The sequence below is a fragment of the Uranotaenia lowii genome, chromosome 3 (genome assembly GCF_029784155.1).
Source record: "Uranotaenia lowii strain MFRU-FL chromosome 3, ASM2978415v1, whole genome shotgun sequence".
Classification (NCBI taxonomy): Eukaryota; Metazoa; Arthropoda; class Insecta; order Diptera; family Culicidae; genus Uranotaenia; species Uranotaenia lowii.
The window spans coordinates 237029244-237044481 of NC_073693.1; the positions used below are offsets into that span (position 1 = coordinate 237029244).

Consider the following 15238-nt stretch of genomic DNA (forward strand, 5'->3'; position numbering starts at 1 on the left):
TTTCAAATCAACGCCTACTTGGAACCTCGTTCATGTTGTATGGGAGATTCTCCTTTTAAAAGTCTGGGTGGTTTGAAAGTTTTATGGAAACAGTCTCTGACCTCACACTTAAATAATTTTAGATTGATCAGCTCAGTAATTTTCAAGTCTAAAGGAAACAGACAGACAGACAGACAGACAGACAAATTTTTCATTTTTTTATACATATTTTGATTAACTCTACCAACCATTTTAAGTGGCTGGTTTTACTTTCCATGCATTAATCGTTTACTTGAAATTTATTGAAGATATAAAATAATAATTTCAATTTTTTAACCTTTTTATACGATGATTATTGTTTAGGTTTATTTTAGATATTGATTCTCTTGAACTATGAAAAAAATGTGTCATGGGTTGAACAGTCAAATGACACAAATCTAAAACATACACTTTTATAAATGGTTTCGCGTGAGAAATACAAACGCCGAAATTTCTTAACGTCGTCGATTTTGTGTAACGGGTTAGGGGAAAGGTTTCCTAAATGGGCCTATCGGGTTAAATGACCCTACGGCTGTTTGATGAAATGGCTGACTAGACAGCTTATCTGACCAATGCATTTTGAGGGTGATACACTTAGAAAATAAGGCTAGAAAGAATTTTATGAATTTACAAACTCAAAAAAAAAATTAAAAAATCATACAAGGTTTTGATACATTTTGATGTAATATTTCGTTTTTTAAAAACTATACGTAAAGAAGCTTAAAACAAAACCTAGGATGGTTTTTGATTCTTACTCAAATTAACTTAAGAAATTAAACATATTTCAGCATTTGTGGAGATTAAATAATGATTATAAAGTGGAATAACAGAGTGTTTTTGTAAGCCCCCATCATGTTTGTAAAATGCCTCCATCCTAAAATAACAGGTTAAATAGAATAAATACATGATTTTTATCATTGAACCTTCAAATCTAAGCTCTGAATAACATCTCAAGAGAGAACTGAAGGTCTAAAACAGATTTGATAAAGTTTTTCTTATGGATGAACTGCCTCCATAGTATGGCAACCCTAACTTTTGTTTTATTCCATAAAATTATAATATACATAGATTTTTATGAAACTCCAGCTTTATCGTACGGAAATTATTACTTTCTAGCAGTTTCAGTGAAATTATACGGAAATATTGCCCAAAAAACAGTAATTTTGTTCAAAACATGAATGGGCGCACTTAGCCCGCACGAATTGAGGTTCGGCATTTTAGACAACACTTATAATAAAATCATTTTCTTGGAAACAGAAGAAAATTTTAACATAAAAATTACTCCAATGTATAGAAAACAGATGCCTGCACACGTGTATATAGTTTTTGTACACATATTCAATGTGATATTTGATTAAATCAGTGTTCTGCTTAATAGGCGCATATAGCCCGCTCCTCCCCTATAAGGCCCAAATTAACAATAAAGTGGCTTTTTCCATGAACTATAGATATAAAAACCTTTCAAAATTCGGGTTTCTTGATTTCAAAAATGATGACCAAAAATCCGAGCAATATTCGGGGAAACATTGCCAAAACCCAGAAATTACTCAACAAAAAAAAATTCAAAACAATTTTTTTCAGCAAAACTTATCGACAGATATTAAATCGTTTTTAAGGCTTTCTTAAAATATTTTATAGTTTTTTTTTGTAAAACTTGCTCAGTAAAATTTCGTTTTGGAGGCACAAATAAAAAGTTTTTGCAAAACAATTGGATTTTTTTTTGTTTGATTTGCTGAATTAAACACGGGCAATTGGGTCGGGCTGTTCCCAAATTTTGATTACACATCCGGACAAATCCGGATAAAATCGGGCAACCTGGCAACCTTTAGCTTGTTGAATTTATGGAAAATTGTTGAAAGTACTTTTATTCAAGTAGTAACACTCGATTGTAAGTGAAAATGTACATAGATATCATGGCAAACATGCGATTCGATGGGGTATCAGGCTAAGCTTTTTAGATACTTTTTGAACGTATCCTGGCTTTTATATCAAAAACCTGGCTAATTGCGAGCAGGGAATTTCAAAATTTGCAACTCAAAATCCGGTTTGCATCCTCTCAAAATCTAGGCTTTCTCTTTAAGTTAAAAATAAAATGTATAAGATAGATACATAAAATATCATTTTTATTGAGACAAATCAGCAGTGTTCTTATTTAACTTTAGGGAGAATGGGGATACGTGATCCCATTTTCCTATTTGTATCATAACTTTTTGGGGAAGAAATGCAGAAAGGCGCCTTTTGCGTTTTCTGATAGCGTGTAATTTCAAGTTTGTATACTCCAAAAGTGAGATCGACACATGAACCCTTAGATAAGCTAGAAGCGTTTTCGTGGGACTATAAAAATAGTGATACATATATTCAAGAATCCTCTAATAAAAGAGATTTGATCCTTTAATCAGGGTGACCTAAGCTTTGGAAAAAACATGCGAAATCTAAAGATAAAAGTTCCATTGACTTTTTTGGTCATATTAGTTTTAATTTCACAGTTTATAGGTGTCAGACAATAAAAATTCTAAAAATTTATTTACTACCCTTTATTCATTGCATACTTTTTAGTCCTTTTTGTATGGATTTTATTGGATACATATTATTTATTTTGATCATTGCTAACAACATCAATTCAGAAGAAATATATATCTCTTTGGTCTCGAGGGATCAAGTGAACCCATTGCATACATTTTGGGAAAACATTTTCTAAGAAAAATTGAGAGCTAACTTTTGCTTTGAAAATGTGGCATTAAGAAGTTCATATTATGCTCTAACGATTGATATATTGCAATGAATATTTTTATTATATTTTTTTTTTGGGTAGGAAATATTTTAAAATGATAAAAAAGTTCTTAAAGTCAAATATTGTTAGATTTTTCAAACAAAGCGCAACAACTCAATGTTTTTTTTTTTTTTTTTGATATTATAGGTTTGTTATTTTGTTCTATTTCTTATTTAAGTTTATGGCATATCGGCAAATTATAATTCTAATTAAGAGCAATTAAGACAGAAATGAAAATTGATAAGTGGAAAGGTCAATGCTGGAGCGCTTTTGATAGAAGAAATGAATAGATGGTGAAAATGTGAGCATATGTCTTTTGTGTTATCGACAGCATTAAACTGTTTGTGTGATTCTTTGCTCCTATTTCTCAAACTTTTCTAGAACATTTGATCTATATAAGACATTCCAGTTTCAAGATATTGCTGAGGGATCAAGTATCCTCATTCTCCTCTATAATCAAAGAATGTGTCCAACTTTATCAAGACAGAGCAGGCTTGGAAAATTTTGTAGTTTGATGCAAATATCAAAGATTATTTTAACTTATTATCAGTTTTTAGTTCGCATATTCTTGATAAAACGGATACATCTAGGCATTTTTCCACAATATTCTGTAACCGGGCTGGACCAGTCTTTTCCCATTTTAAATTTTTTAAATTCGGGAAAGCCCTCAAAAAACCGGGCCATCTAGAATTCTAAGAATTGGAATTAGACGATTTAAAGTATTTTGGAATTTGCTTTTTTTGGCCCAAGAATCATCTATAATTTTTGCAAAATTCTTTGGTAATTTTTCCATAAGTATGTTTTGACTTTGATGTTGGTATGGATAAATTTGATTTTTCGTTCTAAAAAAATCAACAATAATTTTTATTCTTTCCAATCGAGCCTGCGTTTGCTTTTTGGGCTTATATATAAATTATTTAAATTTCCCACTAAACAATTTTGTCGAAGGCAGTAACTTCGTATCTTCTTAGACAAATTGTTATTACATGTTGAATAGAGGTATGTCTTTTGGCATTGACAAAACAGTCAATTCAACATAAATCTCTGCTGATGCCTGATGAGGTTGTGCATGAATTCTCCAAGCATGCTAAGCACCAGCAGTGATGTCAATTAAATTGATTATTTTTTCCGATTTGTTTTGTAAATATAATAAAACCATAATTCAAAGCTTCATAACTTTGTTATTTTTCAACAGAATTAATACAGTAGCACATCAGCAAAAAACATCAAAATATACCTACCATCTTTGCAAGTAAAATATTTTCAATCATAATATGACATGACATGAAAAATTATAAACTAGTTTTGAATGATGTCTAAATGTACCATCCGCATCACCGAATATTCTGCAAAAAATGCCATTGTAAAGCACAATTTATGATGTAACTTTCATTTGACGACACCGAAGAGGGCTAATGTCTCCTTTAAGAGTTATGAAAAAAATAATGACAATGCTACCTTCTTTTTTGAGTGCACTTGTTCAACCATTGTTTGATTTCGATGCAAAAAAAAAAGATTTATTGTTATTTTTTTTGTCTTTATTTGAGAGGTATTCAAGCTGAGATTTATTGTTTTTATTTTTATCATAACTCTCAAAGGAGATATTGGCCCCCTTTGGTGTCGTCAGATGAAAGTTATATCCTGAATTGGGCTTTACAATGCAATGGCATTATTCGCAGAATATTCGGTGATGCAGACGGTTTTTTTAGACATCATTTAAAGCTTATTTAGAATTTTCCATGTAAGAGGTCGTAACGTTGCTTTTTTTTAAATATTTTATTTGAAAACCACGTTAAATTTCGATGCGTTTTGATTTGCTATTTTACGATTTCCGTGGAAAAATAACAGAGTTATGAAGCTTGAAATTATGGTTTTATTTTATTTACAAAAAATTATAACCAAATCTAACGCGAAAAATTAAAAAAACAATACATTTGTTTTTAAGTCGTTGAAATAAACCCAATTTTCAATGTTGGTGCAGATCTGAAGATCCCCATTACTTAAAAATTTTGCAAAAAACTAGGAGGAGTTCTGAACCAAAACGAAAGTTTTTAGATTTCAGGATAGTGGGGCATATAGGATACACTTTGTTGGATAGGTGATTGACCTACCTCATTGAAGAAGATCGTCATTTTGTTATAATTGAAAACAAGTGTTCTATTTTAAACGGCAATTATTAAATGAATGGAATGCAGAATTGGCGAATACCGGTATCACATGAAGAGAAGTAGATTTACTCAAAATAATGCAGCGTTTGTAGTGACTGAATTATGAGAAGAAGAGAGATGGAAGGATAAATTTTTGTTTTAGTTACCTGATAGATCCGTTCAAATTTAATGTTGGAACTAAAAAGGATAGATAAGCACTTTAATTTTGAGCATAGGAAAATAGACTTCAGACAACTGTTTCAGGTATGTTCGAACTCTTTTATGGGAGCTTGCTTGGGCAATCCTTAAACAATTCATATCAAGCTGACGTTTTCAGAAAGAAGTCCTATTTAGAAAATAGATTCTTGACCATAGTTGCCTTTCTTTAGTATAGCGTCAGATTTCGATAATTTAGGAAGTTTTAGTCATTAACTAAAAAAAAATTTTTTTTTATATTCGAATATTTAGGGTGATTTGCCAATCGTTGTCCCCTAACCCATTGTTGCACAGCATGACTTAAATTGTCAAAATTTTAGCTGTTTTTCAACTTTTCCTCAGAAATAATACTGGATCATGTAATTCGGAATGTTTTCTGATGAAATGAGGCTTTTGTGATATTTTCTGCTGGTAAGTGTGCATCTTACGACAGTTTTAATTTTTCTTGTTTTTTTCGCGCGATTTTTGTGTTAATTGTTAACAAAAACCTTAACATTCTTTCTACGGCAAATAAGGTTTTACGTCAGAACAAAACATTTTTCGTATCAGTTTTCTATACGAAACGTTTGTTGAACAATTTTAGCACCATGATTTTGAAAAAAAATTATGATCCATACTTAACCAGAAAATATGTTGGATCGTGCAACAATTGGTCCGCTCAATCTCCTCCTGCCCCATTGTTGTACATAATTCCGCTGCAAAATTTGTTTAGAAATTTCAAATTTATAAATTCGTATACCTCCTATAACTTTGTTTGGTTGTTTTTACAACAAAAAATAGCAATAAAAGTTTTGAAAGCGATTGATTAAGTCCTGAATTATAACGTGTTTTGAATTAATATGGAGGCTTGTACGGAAAAATCCAAACTTACATTCAAAAACCATCAGAGATGTACCTACTGAAAGTTCAAAAACATAATTTTGTATTTTTAAAATATTTCTTGGTTCTTGCAATACATTGCATGTGAACAAAAACTAAACTTAACTTGTACTTCAGAAATCATAGTCGTTGTCATACAAAAAATTCAAAAAAGGTAAATATTTTTTTTATTTTTGGTGTATTGACAGCTAATTTGAAAGCTGGTTAACCAGATGAAAATAAGAATCGCATTATACTGCTTTCAATAGCCAATAAGTGTGATGATTCAAAACTTTCGCAAAAACATGTCATGAAATTATTGAAAGCTTCAGAAAGCAAAACCTGCAATTTTACTATACTTTTCAATGGATTACGGTTTTTATTTCGAAATTGTTATAACTTATTTCATGAAATACTTTGCTTCTTCTCATGCTGGCAAACAATTATTCTTAGGAATGGGCAAAATCAATAATTTAAAACAAAATTCATTTCTAACTTATTTGAATTTCTTGTATATGCGAAAAGTTCTTCTTGCATACAAATTGTCATACAACATTGAACACGTTCATTGACTACATGCAACTAAAACAACTCGAATTGTCTATTGATATGACATGTTTTTTTCTGAATAAGTGGATATTTACGTTTAACTAGTAATTTTTGTAAATTCTGTGCTTTAATTAATTATTTTACACTTAGAATTTTCACATTTTTTGCACTCAATGTTGATTTTAATAATTAATTCAATAATTCAAAGACACTTTATATATCCATAAGTTTATTTTTTCTACCGTCAAATCTTAAAAATGTTGTTTTGATATTATTAAACTAGTTGAAAAACTTAAGTTTTCAAAATTTAATTTTTTTTATTTTCTTTTATTTTTATAATTAATTAATATTAGTTCTTTATATGAAAGTCGGGCAATTTGCATTGTCTGAAAAATGTCTCTCAACTGCATTGGCTTTGAGAGACTAATTTTTTATCAGATTTATTTTGAAATCCTTTATCCCGACCATTTAATCAACATTGTATGCAAAGAATCTAAAAGCTCATCTGAAAAAAATTGTTTCTCTAATTTCGTGACGACAAATCTAAAAGAATTTTATTCCATGTCAACAGCGATCCCTTTGATATTGTTATTAATATTGTCAGAATATTGTCTGTACAAACTACGACCCTTAATCTCAGAAACTAGAAGTCGAAGGTTGGAAGACCCGAAATCTAACGTGCAATTTTCTCAGGAATTCGAATCTGCCGTCGAGTTGCCGTCACTGCAGACATCTAAGTGAAGCTTTATTTGGCCCTTATCATCCAGAAAAATAAACAGTCATAGCTTTGTGGAACTTAATTTGATCCAAAACAGTTTTTCAGCCGGAAAACTCTCGGGAAGCATTTCTATGTGATGTGATTGTTTCCTGAAGATTTGTAAAATGCTACAGAGGTTACATTAATTACAAATAAACCCACTTATATGAAAAAGATATTTAAATCAATAAACTTTTCGAAAAAAAAAATGTTCTTATACAAAATTGTATAGCATGAGCATAAATCAGTCAAACGATCTGAAACTTTGGGCGTGGTTGTGTCCATTTTCAAGTTTTAAATTGAGATTCATTATTTTAAAAATCGATCGACTTCCAAGTGAGTCCTAAAACATTTGTTTTGTAAAATCGGATCTTGTTCATAGGGGTAAAAGGGGGCAAAACAGATCACGTTTTCTAATTTTTTCACCTGTTAATAGCCACTTAAAAATCAAGCATTAAATACCTTTCAGTTCATTCTATGGGATTTTGAAGACATAAAGATTTATGTTGGTAGGACATATAAAAAAACTCTCAACACTGGGCAAATTAGGTTAAATAACACTCCATTCAAATGGCTTCGGGAAAATTAAGAGGTGGATTTGAGTTTCTGAGAAAACTCCACGTGTGATAAATGCTATTCCAGAAACTCAAACCGGCGGCTTTGTGTTTTTTTTTGAGGCCGAATTGGAATTGGAAAGTGCATTGGACGGTTTATATGGAAGACCGCCCCCCCCCCCTCCCCTCATAAGGGGCCGTCTAAAAATTAGATTGCATTTGAACTAGAAGATCTCATAATAAGCTTCCGTAACAAATATCAGCTTATTCGACCTCATGGTGACTGATTTTTAAAATGTGCAACCATTGGAAAAAATCGGACAACATTATGCACGACACAAAATTTGCCTGTGCAACTATTGGGCACAGACAAGCCGTTTTAAATGATTTTTTAAATTTTTATGTCACTTTTTTCAAACACTTGAACTTTTGGGTCTTGTTGACCAATCCTGTATGAGTACATCGACAAAAAAAATCGAGTGAATTTGGTTAAAATCACTAAAATACAGCATAAACACCAAAATCAAGTGCTTAGCTGTGCAACGATTGGCAAATCACCCTAACAGAGTTGAAATTTATTACGGTTTTAAACCAAAAAAAATCTGTTTAAGAAATTACAGTTCTTCAATCACTTATAATTCCAATTAATCCGAAACAACTATATAAGATCTATCCCAGCAAAACATAGAATCGTATGAAAAATGCCAGCTAACGTAGTTAACAACGGTTTATTTCAAGTCGATAGGAATCGGATTTGAAAGAAAGTCCGCCATGTTGACAAGAATTGTGAAGATTTTGCTTAGCTTTATTTCCCTAGCTTTTGGAACACAAATATCATTGCAGTTTTCTCTGCGAAATTCTTCGAATAAAATTGATCAATTAGAGAACTTGTAAATATTGTTGCTGAAAAATATTTGGAATATGGCTGACCAACATTTCCCGGATATAAAACTCTGACTTGAATGCTTATAAATAAATTAGGCCCTATCATCAAGTAAGGTATGAAATTAATTTACGACGATCTATCCAAGAAACCTTCAATTACCTGGTTTAACCAGAACCAAAACGTTTAGAAAATTCAGCAAGACAACAGCCATTTTCGATCGATTAGCATAACATTTTCCATTTTAATGAGTTTCCATAACAGTCTTGTTATCGTCTCTGTCTCTCTGGAGTAGCATATTTTGAATATCACTTCACACGTGCACCAATGTGGGACTCGGACCTGGACGTTCAATTGCATTCCAAATATAATCCATTGCTAAGCCCTTGTTGTTGGACCAGTGATAGCTAGCTCTAAACGAAACCAGGAAGCTCTCGAACTGGATGGGAATCCGAATTCCTGCCCGTTGTTTTGCTCCCACTAAGCCATCTCGGTACCTTACGATACACAATTCCTTAAGGAAAAGGGCGGCCCACTTGAAGTGGCCCTCTCGACAAAATCGAAACAAGCTTCCCTCATCAGAGATTGTTCCGAGGAATGCAATTGTTGTTTCTGTAGTTTGTTTCTTGCTACTGCAGATTCTCTGCAACTCGTCAAGGATCGGAAACATTCTTGAAATGTAATTTATACAAATAAGGTCAAGCACTGGAGTGGATGATAAGTCCTTCTCAAACATACAGCCCCCATCCGAGTCCCTATCTGTTTCGGGAATGTTCATTGAGCATCATTGAGGAAGCTAGCTCTCTCCTTGATTGAACAGGAATTATATTAATTTCCAACAATCTGGAAAACATTCCTGTTCAAATTTTCATTGTAAGCAAATGAAGGACTAGGTCGAAGTTTACAAACATTTTATTTTCAAGTTTTGTTTATTTTTCTTAGTAGGAATCTGAAGGATTCATCAGATAGGCAGAAATCTTATTCAAACGAAAAAGATAATTTGAAGTGTTCATATACACTGCATACAATTTCATTTCCATAAAAAACACAAGAGAATATTTCCCACAAAAAATGTATCGTTTCATACCAAACTCATCGATGGAGCTATCGACAAGTTTTTTTTTTTGTTATTTCCATACATCACTCGTATCCAAAAATTTGCTTCTTGCTTACATCCCACATGTTCAGTCGGAAGTGTGGGGGCTTGAATCGTTTTTCGTTCACTTGATGATGTTGCTTTGAATGGCGACCGTGAGAAAAAAAAACGCAAATCGAAACGACTCCAAAGATTGATGGTTTAAAGTGGATTTTTTTGTGAGTGTGTGTGCCGGTACATATCCTGTTCTAACTCGTCTCGCAAGAGTCAACACTTATTATCGGAATGGATCGTTTTATGGATGCCGGCCGTTCAGATGCTACGTCAGCCGGAGTTCGTTAGCGTAATGAGATTCGTCTCAAATCGAGCACGTGTTAGGCGGAAGAACTCGGCAGAACCGCGGCCATTATTTCCTGAGAAGGTGGGAAATTTCCCGTCCCGTTAAGGGTGGAATTCATAATTAGAAGTGAGTAACGTTTGCGAATATGATTGACGTTTTAAAAAATATATTAGAAAATGTTATCAAAGGTCATTCTTTCTAAAAAATTTTCAAAGATCTTGACAGTACATTTTTTTTGTGTCTCTAAATTGACTTCCGATTGCGAAGCACATAAGAAATCAGCAAAGTGCAAAGCAGTATCATCAAACACTTAACAAAGCTTCAAACCTTCTTCATCCAGTTCGAGTGACAGCTCACCGACGTCCTTTTGGTTGGCTGGATCAAGTGTTTAAGATGTATCAGTAGCAGGAAAACGGTAACATCACGATATGGGGCAACAATAACAACAAACCGTCTATAAGCAGCAACTAGCAGTAGGTTCGAAGCAGAGCAAAACAGCCGTCTCTCACCCCGGGACGACTGACGTTTATTATCTGTATGTTGCAGAACGTTTGTTCGGATAGCTACATGTGTAGTTACACGTGACGGATAGACCGAACCGCGTCTGTTTAACTTTTGCATACCGAACCTCCGCCCCGGCTTCGGATTCTCGGATTGATCCTTCCCCCCAGGGGCTTTTTACTCCGCCGCTTGCTTCTGTCACCTATTGTTTCGGAAAACCATTGGCGGAACCGAGGGAAGGATACTTTAGATTTTTTGAAAACGTTGGATCCTAATAATGAGTAAGTATTTTCGACCATTTTGTTGGACAATTTTTGAAGGAACTGGTTCTTGAAAATCTTAAAAATAAGAACTTGATCAAGCCCAAATCTTTTGAAGCCCGAAAGTATTCAAGCTGAGAAGTCTGAGAGCCAATGTTTTCGTTCAACCCTCAAACGCAACGTTGTGGTCTGTAGAACACTTATCACTGGGAGGGGTTCGGTAACACTTCACTTTGATAACACTTTATTTCCGTTTCCGACCGGGGGGAAGCTTTTATTTTGTCCGGATTTGGAGTTTCGGATCGATTGTGTAAAACGCGTCGACACTGCTGCTTGTTGGAAAGAAACTGACTGTATTCAATTTTGCTTATTGTTTACGTCTCTCCCAAACTGAGTAAAGAGAGACGGCGAATAGGTGAGTGATGAATTCCTGAGTGACTCCGCTTATGCTTTGATATTTAACAAGGGGCGCGAAAAATTTAATTCATTTTTATTACCAAACAGCCAAGTTCCAACCGCTTTGGCGATGTAGTTAGAGTTCAGGTAATTTACGCCATTGTTCATAAAATTGAATCCCGATCATGATATATGCAGTACCTCTTCTACCGCGTCCGACTGCTAAAAAAAAAAGTCAAACTCTAACATATTTACCCTACCCCTCATTACTAAGGACCTCTCCTCTGCCGACTTGAGGTTCAGCCTTCACTCGTAACTAGAGGCTTGCTAGGTTACAACAACTATCGTGTGCTACGCCTCTATTCGAGTCCACCGTTAGAGATCAGAGACCAACTCCTCTAACGACTTGAGGTCTTTATTTCGCTTGGCTCCCGACAATGATGCATCTAACTCGGCTCGAGTGGCTCAACCGACGGCGACGTGAAGCCACTCTACCCGAGAGTATTCTGCGGCGTGAATACTCTTCCCCCTATGAGTAAGACTGCGGAGAAGGAGTTGTGTTATCCCCACAGCCTCCGTCGCAGGTGCGCGTTCTACTCGGATAATCCACGACGGAAACGGTGGAAACATTCTACACACGTACGCGAGGCACCAAGCAGCTTGGCATACGCAGAAGATATAGTGTTATCTTTGTATGCCCAACTGCAAGGTTCGGATGCACTCTACTCATATGCTCCCCGACGAAGGAGTCATGCTACAACGATCGCGTATTGGTGATGGTTCCAACTCCTCTGCAGGACAGTCATGATCCGGGAGAACCCATCGCTGACCATGCGCCAAGTATTGGTATCCTCACATATCCTCCGCGTGATGCTTACTCTTTTTGAACCTTGGACAGTTGAACACTACGTACTCTGGTGTCTCAACTATGTCACTGCAGGCACATGTCCAAACCGATGGTTGTACTTCATGAAGCATCCTCGACCAGTAAAGAACAGTGTCATGCATAAATCCACCACTCCATGTTTAAGATCCAACCAAATCCGACGTCAAGTATCAAGCGATGGGTTCACCGGCCCCTTTCAAAGCTGTTCCACTGCTGCTATCAGTTGGACATCGAGGCCTCTCTGGCATGTTTCCGCACATCGGGCATGTACCAGTGCTCGTAGTAGAACGTATCTTCCTCTAACAAGACCTAAATGCGCATGATCCTCGCTACAACATCAGCAGCTGCTGAAGACACGCTTCGGTACTCGCTAAACACCCGCAGGTTCATCAGCTGCTGTAAACTGCCCAGCATCTAATCACACTGCCTGTTCCTTTTGCTGCAACGGATCACTGAGTTGTTCGACATGGCATGTCTTCTCCACTGAACAAGGTACAATTGCAATCGTACCTGTTTGTGATGATTACACACAGCAAAAAATAATGTAACGATGGCCGATGTAAATTGAGCGGATGTTAGCCACAATATGTAATATTATGATTTTTTTATTGTGATACTACTCAACTGTTCGTTTATTACATCTAATCGATGTACACAATTTTAAACATGTCTGTTAATGTAATATTACATCGTCAATGTAATCACATCGAAGCAGCTCATAACTGTCAACAAAATAATTTTCATATCCAAAACTCCGGAAGGGTTTCTGAGGCTCAGAGGCAACCAATCTACTGGTAAGATATATCGATTTGTTGCTTATTTTTAAGCAAATCCAGTGATATTCACTGATTTTCATATTTTTTTGGTTCCAGAAAATTTATTCCGAAGAAAAAAAGTACAAAGAGTGTGGATAGGAGTTTTAAATCTTCAGAAAGGAGAGTAAGTCCTATTATGATTATTTTTTCATACCCGCTAAGCCTTGATATTCACGTTTTCTTTTATTTTTTTAGGCACAACGCAATATCCCGAGAATTTCTTCATGCCGAACATGCCGATCCGAGGCCAGTATCGAAATTCAGCGTCAGAAGAGACAATTGTTTTGTTCGGAGTCTGAAGTTAGACTTTGTTATAATAGCTACACTTTGATGTGATCGCTAAGGAAAGGCCAACAAATGAAAACCTCTAAACGTATCCCAAGGATAACAGACGCGTTTTATAGCGCTCATGAACTAAAATTGTGAAAATCCTGTTATTGAACTTCCAGAAAAATGGCTGTTGTGAAACATAACTTTAGCTATGAAGAGCCAAGTGTTTGCAATTAGATTAATATAAATCTGAACAAATCAAATTAGCAGTTTAATTGAATATTAACCCATCTGAAATGTCCCAGTAAATTATGCACAGATTCCTACAGAGTACAGAGTATCATTTGTTAGGCGAATTGTGATTTTTCAATAAATATTTCGTCATTTTGACTATCGCATTTTTTCCTAAAACAAAGAGTTCGAACGAAACTTGTTAATTGTAGAGTTTTCCACGTTTCTGAAAGTTCTACGACCATTTACATAAATAATATTGTCCTTTGAATTGTATCAACATTTTTCAACGTTTCTGTGCTGAATAAATGTTCCCATGTTTCTCTACTACGATAAATTTTTTAGTGTAATTTTGTTACATCTTATCGAGGTCACAGGTTTTACATCAAAACGATGTTATATTAGGTAGCATTTGCGACTCAAGTTATGTGCACGTTTTTGATGTAATAACGCAACACTTTTTTTGCTGTGCAGGTTTGTGATCAGTACCACATGGGTCTTGTGGTGAGCCAGACGCAGGCTCTTGGAGCGCCTTCAGCTATCCATCCGCTCGATCGCTACTGTGGCAAGTAGCTGGACTTTCCTGTTGAGTGGCCAGATGCCAGGAGAACCACGTAAGCGGCGAATCCCACTATAAGTCTCAGTCCCGTGGGGAGACGCAACTCTAGCAGCTCGTCGTAGACGATGCTCCACAATACCGGGCCAAACATCGATCCTGGTGGAACCCTTATCGAGACGCTCACTGTTTTTTAACATATACTGGTCATATACTGCAATTGGAGGTTACAGCTTTCCAATATTAATTTTCAGTATCGTCTAATTCTTATAACTTTTATGTTGTTTTAAGACACGTCTTTCACTCACAAGAATAGATCAATGATTGACTATATTTTGTTTGTTTTGCCTTGTGTTGCCATAGTAACAATTTGCCATGGAAATTTATGTTTTGTCATTTATCTTCAGTGTTGCCGAATCCTACTATTATTAAATTTGTATTAAATTTGATCTATTTCTACTGATCTTTCATCCCTTGTTTACAGCTCGCATCCCAACAATAATCCAAAAAAGAAGTTAGGTGCCCCCCCTCTGAAATATCAGCGTTTTTAAAGGAATTTAAGCCTAGAATATCAGCTCCACTCTCAGTGATTTTTATCTATTCACACCAGGGAACTTCGCATAGCAAGACAGGAGTCGAAACGTATACATTCATTCAAACCTCCCCCATGAAGCGAATCTGCAGGCCGACAGTTGATGTGGAGGAGAACACCTTCAAGCACACCACAAAGGTTGAGGGAATAACAATAACAATCGAACTAATTAAAGAGGTTGGAAAGAAAGAAACGAATAGACCCCTGTGTGCGGTTGTTGTGTGTGCGGTTGTTGTGCAATCATAGCAATAGCAGAAAAAACCTCGGCCATTTGATCTAGGCACAAACGAGGGAACTCGTGGTTTTCTATTCGTTATGAATTCGGTTGCCTCAAGCTCGAAGCAGGAGATGAGCAGCGATACCACATATAACAATTTTAGCATTAGTATTCCATCCAATGCCTTGCCTGTAGGGCTTTTATGCAGGATCGAGGTCGTTTGTGTGGAATAATCCGGTAAACCAACTCATCCAATATCCCAACCAGGCGGCGGCAACATTTTGTCTATGTATCGTGTGACCAACATCTTTTAAATAAGTGGTCGT

The 15238-nt window shown here is 35.3% G+C and overlaps 1 protein-coding gene and 1 long non-coding RNA gene across 2 annotated transcripts in view; one reads left to right on the forward strand and one right to left on the reverse strand.

Annotated features, from left to right (window-relative positions):
* Window positions 1–15238, reverse strand: part of LOC129753194 (hemicentin-2-like) — a 369013-nt gene that overhangs the window by 99264 nt on the left and 254511 nt on the right. The window lies entirely within an intron of this gene.
* LOC129754683 (uncharacterized) lies at window positions 12977–13531 on the forward strand. Its single transcript, XR_008739058.1, has 3 exons — window positions 12977–13025; window positions 13104–13170; window positions 13242–13531. It is a non-coding gene; the product is annotated as an uncharacterized LOC129754683 (long non-coding RNA).